Genomic DNA, 5,902 nt, shown 5'->3' with positions numbered 1-5,902 from the left:
AAGTAGTATGGCTATTGAACGGTGGATGATGGTGTTTATTTGTTCAATCAAGTCTTTCACATTCAAAGCAAATAGTGACTGCTGGCATGGCTTCATCCTGCGGGTGTCATACTTGCGGAGGCATATTCACTTATTCACTAATTCCTTAAGATTAATTTAGTTCAGAGTAGTTCATGTGTAAAGTTTAAGTGTGTGTGTGTGTGTGTGTGTGTGTGTGTGTGTGTCAACAGGCACCGGTGTCCTGTTGAACCACTTAAAGGATTCTATTTAACGGGTCAGCCGAGCAATTAATCAAGGGTTTAATTGGAATCCTGATTTGAGTGACACAATTTATGCAAATGAGGTCATTAATATGCAGGCCTATATTCACTGCTTGAATTAAAATGGCTTATCCGCCATCGCAGGCTAGCGCTTTCATTACAGAAAAATTAGTGAGCAATAATAAATCCAAATGCACGTTTACTTTTCCGGAGAGGGGGAAAAATATGAACTATCAGAAAGGAGCAAATGTTTGTTTCATACTCTGTTAGCGCGAGGCCGTGTTAATGCTGGTAATTTTTGCCTCATTAGTAACTGACTGCTATCTGCGGGGATTTTGTTTTAATTGGATCACCAAGCATTCAAACCACGCTTGGCTCCTAATTGCTTTTTTTTTTTTTTTGCATTCTGCCATCAAAATTTAGCGTGTACGAGGTGGATTTCAAATTACGCCTGATCAAAGGTGTCCCGGGACAAAGTTTGGGTTCTTCGGCTGATCTTAAACAATTAGCCTGTCCTGTTTTTTTTTTTTTTTTCCCCCAAACTGGTTTTTGCCATCAATTGTTGACTCTAACAGTCTCACCCCCACACCAACATGCACCATCAACAAACATTCATTCATTCATTTTCCGATGGTGCGAGATGCATTTAAATATTGCTAGTTAACTGTTGCTGTAAAAGCAACTGATGACATTTTCCAAAGAATCATCTTGTGCCAGAAACGGGTAAATGAGATGCAAAGTCCATCTGAATAAAGAATGCGTCACGGGGACGTATTTTTTGAATGCTTGCTAACTGCTGTTGGACAAAATTCATTTAAACTTCTGTCTGTTGTATGTTATTTACAGACTTTGTTTGTTTCCTGAATGATTTCATCTCTGTCAAGGAAGTAGCTTCATTTTTTTTTCCAGAGCCCAAAAGGAAATGTTTGACAGCTGGAGCATAATAGGTCACAGCAAAGAAATGAAGCAAGCCTTCCAAAATCTAGCTAGAACAGTCGGATCCTTTTTCAAAGTATCGCGTTTAGCCCAAAGTGAACTAATACAGCCCGTTATAAGATTGATCACGATTTCTTTCGAGAGAATGCGGTATTAGCTAACAGCCCATTATTTGTCTGATGTATTCCGTCATTCACGCCCTCCTTGCTGTTCTCATGTGTGCAGGCTGCTCGGGGTTTGCAGTAATTACTGCAGTGAGCAAGGGAGTTGTCTTTTCCACGGCAGATGGCTCAGCACCATGGCGGATCAGGTAACCGTGACAACCACCTCTCTCCCCACACTTAACATTGGTATAATGACTCTTCACACGGGTCGAATGTCATTATATAATCTGTGGAGGGTAAGGGGAATGAGAGTTATGTAAATGAGGGAAGAGGGCGTTGGGGATTATTTTAGTTTGTCCCAATACTTTTGGATAGAACTGTAAATAAGTGCGTCACGCTTTGTGTTGACCTTAGACGATATGCACACGCGTCTGTGACAACGCCATTTCATTCCACAGTTGTGGTGTTTGTCTTATTAAGCAAAAGACTGATTGGAAAATGGATTCTGCTCTCATAACTCCTCAAATGATATCAACAAATAAAGACGTTGGAGAGGCACAACCAAGAATGTGCGTTTCTGCTGCAGTGCCAGAGGGAGGCAGTGAAACACCTCAGTGTGGCAGGTATCTTTGGATGGGGAGGTCTGTGGATGCAATCAATCGCATGTCACAGTATCCGAATATTCACCTGTTAAATTGCTTCATGAACCTAAGCCAGTCAAGCAAATTTTCATTTTCAATTTTATTTCTCACTTCGAAGGTTTCGGTTCAATAGTTTCATTTGGTTGTTATTGTTCTCTTATTATTGGCATGTTTCGGTGGATATTTCAGTTAAACCAAAAAGTATTTGCGCCGTGAGGAATGTGTGCTTTTTTTTGTTTGTTTTTTTAAAGATTTCTCACACACACTGGATCGCATATCCAAGCGTTTTTCAGCAGTGTAAGAAAATCAGATATGAAGCTAATTTGTGCTCACAGACCCAGATCCACCGGTGGAAAAAAAACCTGCTGTAGATCAATGTTGGCCTGAAAGCAAAGGTCATTAAATATGGTGCATTGACTATTAAACGAGGAAAAACGGTTTCCAGCCTTTAAACAATTTCTCAAGAGGATGAGGACAAAATGATAAAATGGCACCCCTTTGGTTGTGGGTGAGGGGAATGGATCAATTCCATTAGCTTGTTGACTGGTAACCAATACAAGTTCTTGTCTATGGTGGTGATGTTTTGCTACAGACTGCCACGTTCTGGACCAATTGGAGTTGAAATGGTTGTGGAGATGAGTAAGCTCACAGTAATGGAGATGAGGGTGAAAGAACAGAGCCTTGAGGAGCCAGGAGAAAGGGTCAAATTTTGGAAAAAAACCCCTCCTCAAACAAACAAAAAACCCCCGAGACACAATGGAAACAAATCTGTGAAATCTTTGTCCAATTTGGTCATGTTTTCTTTCACGGTTTTTACAGAAAGCCAAAGTGTATGGTAACTTTTTTTTTTTGCATTCAATCACGCATGACACTTTAGACAAACAGGTATAAGAAGAAACTGGGTATAAAAAAGATTCTTTCAGGTAATCAATCATCCAGTCTCATTATGTGTCATTCGAGTCGAGCGCAGTTCCTTATTCCAGCCGCTAGATGGCAGACGTCGCACAAAGGTAGTACAACCGCACATAGAAAGAACGATATTCTCCGAGTGACGTAACGGTGCCAAAACATTTTATCAAATGTTGGTAAAAATGAATATTTCAAGTGTAAAATACACTATCAACTATAAGTGTTCTAAGAGGTCAGAGATGATATTGTTCGAAGTGGAAATCTAGAAACCAGTTGTATGTACGAATGTACTTGTACTGTCACTTATGTGGTCGTGTTGGATAAGCTAACCTGCTAATGCTAACGGCCAAGAGTATGGGGAACGGGTCGAGTTCGCCCGAATGTCAGGAACAATTTCACAACTTTTCCCGAATAAATTTGTGAAACAATTGACTATATACAAATTCACGGTTAATTGTTTAAAAAGTTGAGTATTTAAACAGGTTCGAACTTATGTACATGTAGAAGGAATTTCAAACCAATTCATTTGATAATAAAGGTTATTGGTTACAAAGGTAAGAATATTGAGTTCTTGCTACATTTAAATGTGTTAAACTAAGGGATTCAATTGTATCTTACTGGACAGGATTGTGTCTGAACAGTAAAACAAACCACGAACACTGATAGTAATATTTAATGTATGTCAGTTTAATGTTTTTTTGAAGAACACCAAATATTCTCTGTGTGAACTAACGGCACGAAACGTGTGCTCTGCCTACTTTCTTTCACAGAGACTTCTAGACAGGCGTGCTGACTTTACATATACATGTGGCCTCCTGGACTGCTACCCACGGGGACAAAATGTTGTGTGCATCAACCTTGACTATGAGTCAATGGTAGCTGTGTGCTCTTTTTGTTCCTTTTTATTATTTTATTTTTTTTGGCCAAGTAGGAGTTTGGTTTGCAATTTTTGGTTTATTTCATTTCATTTATTTGCAGGGAAAAAGATGTCATTTTCTTGGCATCGAAATTCAACGAGGACGGAGTTGATTACGGTCTGATAAGTGTGCGTCAACAATTAAAACATTTTGTCTTTTATGTCCAATCCTTTCGAGTCGATAACAAATGTGATCTGATCTGGGTTTTTCGAAGGCCTTGTCTCTTGAGTGATAACATCAGTCTTTCTGTCTCCTTTAAGCTGCCATCTAATCCACCAGTCATCTGAATCCCACGTCTCACCGACACTAGGATGAAAGAGCATCTCACCGGAGCCGAGGCGCCTGTGTGCGTGATCAGGAGGGGAAGGGAGAAGGCCTTAGCGCCAAATGTCAGTGCTTTTCCTGTGAAGCAAGCCTCATCAAAGGAGGATTAGTGTCGGCCTGATGGCTTCACCGGACGAGCAAGTTGTGATGGGGTAAGCTCATGCACGACGAAAACTTAAAGATATTCAGCCTTTCATGTACGCTAGCCCATACCCGCGACCTGAATGTACACAGCGTTATCAAGCTCACAAATAGTTACGTTAAATAGTCTGGCACGCACTTGATGGGCTTCACCTCTGTTATTGTGACTCACTCAAAGCCATTTGTGGAGAATATTTAGTGCAGATCCGATGGCTGCTATGGGTCTCATATTTGAGCTACATTAAAATGTCTAAAATCAAGTTGGCTCCAGAAGTGCAATTCATATGTAATACATGCATATATTGTATTATTTTTTTACATTAGTGTGATGTGTTTTTTTGGGGGGGAGGGTTTGCCCTTTGCAACTCGATTTCTGATTCGAGATGATTGTGTTGTTCAATCTATCTGAGAATCCACTGACAGTATTGATCTTTTAAATCATACATTTGCCTGCGAACAAAGTAAATCCAGAAACTGTTTATATTGATCAGCAGGATTTGTTTTCTTTTTTTTCCCCCCCCTCGTGATATGCTGGCCCCTGTAAATTAGCTCCTGTCATGATCGATCAGCTTGAAAGAGAATGTTGGCGACTCAGTTTGCTGGCGAACAACAATCAATACAGCACATTCCTTACGGATGTGCGTAACATAGAAGTAGACAAGTGAGGAGCTCCCACTTAATCCGCAGTCCCTCTTTGTTAGAAAGGTCACATATGACAAAGTAGTCATATCAAGAACGTCCAGAAACTGCAACTGAGCTTGAGCCTTTTGAACTCTGTACTTTGGAGTCAGCCAGTCCTCCATCAAGCGCCTTCAGCTGGTACAGAATGCCGCTGCTCGCCTCTTGACTGGTACTCGTAAGAGGGAGCATATAACTCCTACTTTGGCATCCCTTCACTGGCTCCCCATTCATTTTAGAATTATTTTTAATCTACACCCCTGCCCGGCGCCTCAGGTCTGTGGACCAGTCTTTGCTAGACGTACCAAGAACTACACTGAGGCTCAGAGGGGATCGAGCCTTTTCTGTTGCTGGTCCATCTCTCTGGAATGACCTCCCACTGAACATTCGGCAAGCCTCCTCGCTGCCCATCTTTAAAGCCCTCCTCAAAACTCACTTGTATTCTTTGGCGTTTGACTCAGCATGACTCAGATTTGCTCTTGATTTTACTGCTTGGTGCTTTCTACCGCCTTATTACTTATTACTTATTACTGATTCGTCTTACTGTTTATTGTATATGTTAAATCGCTCCATGTACAGCACTTTGTATGCAGCGATGGCTGTTTGAAAGTGCTCTATAAATACTGTTGACTTTACTTGACTTGACTCTGACGACTTCTGAATTTTATTCTACTGCGGGATAAAAAAGACACACTGCTGTTATCGTGTTCGGTGTCCATTAGACGTAATTTTTTTTCTCTCCATTGTCTCTATTTATGTGAGAGCACTGAGCAGTACCTCATAGCCTGCAACGTCTTTAACAGATAAAACAATACCAGCATGCTAGCATCGAATGTGCGCAGCATCCAGACAATGATCGATACCACAAACTCGTAGATTGGAATTATTTGCCGAGATCATTTTGGTTTACCTGTACAAATCCACATGCGAAAAGGGGGGATTACAGTAATCGTTAATTTCCATAAATACTCAGTTTTGCTCTGTGCGACCCC

General features: G+C 40.8%; 1 long non-coding RNA gene across 1 annotated transcript; it reads left to right on the top strand.

Moving 5' to 3' along the window:
* The first annotated feature begins 2,919 nt into the window (after positions 1 to 2,919).
* On the top strand, positions 2,920 to 4,412 carry LOC127605068 (uncharacterized). Its single transcript, XR_007963449.1, has 3 exons — positions 2,920 to 3,022; positions 3,621 to 3,895; positions 4,028 to 4,412. It is a non-coding gene; the product is annotated as an uncharacterized LOC127605068 (long non-coding RNA).
* Positions 4,413 to 5,902: the final 1,490 nt, after the last annotated feature.

Source organism: Hippocampus zosterae, chromosome 7, assembly GCF_025434085.1.
Source record: "Hippocampus zosterae strain Florida chromosome 7, ASM2543408v3, whole genome shotgun sequence".
Lineage (NCBI taxonomy): Eukaryota > Metazoa > Chordata > Actinopteri > Syngnathiformes > Syngnathidae > Hippocampus > Hippocampus zosterae.
This window is presented reverse-complemented; position numbering and strand designations above follow the sequence as displayed.